This window comes from Triticum aestivum, chromosome 2B, assembly GCF_018294505.1.
Source record: "Triticum aestivum cultivar Chinese Spring chromosome 2B, IWGSC CS RefSeq v2.1, whole genome shotgun sequence".
Taxonomy (NCBI): Eukaryota; Viridiplantae; Streptophyta; class Magnoliopsida; order Poales; family Poaceae; genus Triticum; species Triticum aestivum.
Window position 1 is genome coordinate 116,531,255 of NC_057798.1, and position 1,041 is coordinate 116,532,295.

Genomic DNA, 1,041 nt, shown 5'->3' on the forward strand with positions numbered 1-1,041 from the left:
CGTCTAGCTCTCAACACAACAATCATCTTAGCATTGTAGTCTATGGAAACTTGGATAACTTTTAGAGGTTTCAAACATGTCTTCTTTACAAGGAGGATTTTTTACCTTAAGAAAATCAAATACATGGACTAGATCATCAAACATAGGAGCAATAGAATCAAGTTTCAAGAATTTTCTGCTTACTATAATATTGAAGGATTTTTGTGAATCAGTAAAATATTTAGTAACACTCTCAAGTTTAGTAGGTATTTCATTATTATTATTATAAGAATTACCATAGGATTTGAAGGATTGGATGGATATGATCTAGGATAGTTCCCAAAGTTACCCCTATAAGCATTGTTGTTAAAATAATTCCTAAAAATAAAAATTGACATCAATCTGATCATTATTTTGTTCAATTAGAGAGGAAAAATAAACATCATTAGGATCTACAGGAACTTGTTTGGAAGTAAGCAAATACATAATCATATCAACTTTTCATTTAACAAAGAGATCTCCTAAACAGAGTTTACCTTCTTACCAGTTGATACTCTTTCAGTATGCCATTGAGAATAATTTGATGCGATGTTATCCAGTAGCTTAGTTGTTTCTCCAAGGGTGATTCCCAAGAAGCTCCCACCTGCAACTGAATCTAAAAGATTCATATACATAAAGTGTAGTCATGCATAGAAAAATTGCACTACCATCCAAGTACTTAAACCATGAGTAGGACAATGTTTTATCATAGATTTCATTCTTTCCAAAGCGTGGGCTACATGTTCTTGATCAAGTTGTTTCAAATTCATCATTTGATTCCTTTGTTGTGTGATCTTAGCATGAGGATAATATTTTTCAATGAATGCATCTTTGCATTTAGTCCAAAAACAATGCTATTTATAGGCAAAGATAGCAACCATTTCTTAGCCTTACCCCTTAAAGAAAAAGAAAACAATTTCAATTTTGTTAAATCACTCTCTACTTTCTTATATTGTTGCATATCACAAAGCTCAACAAAATTATTTAAATGTGCAACAACACCTTCATTATACAAACCACATA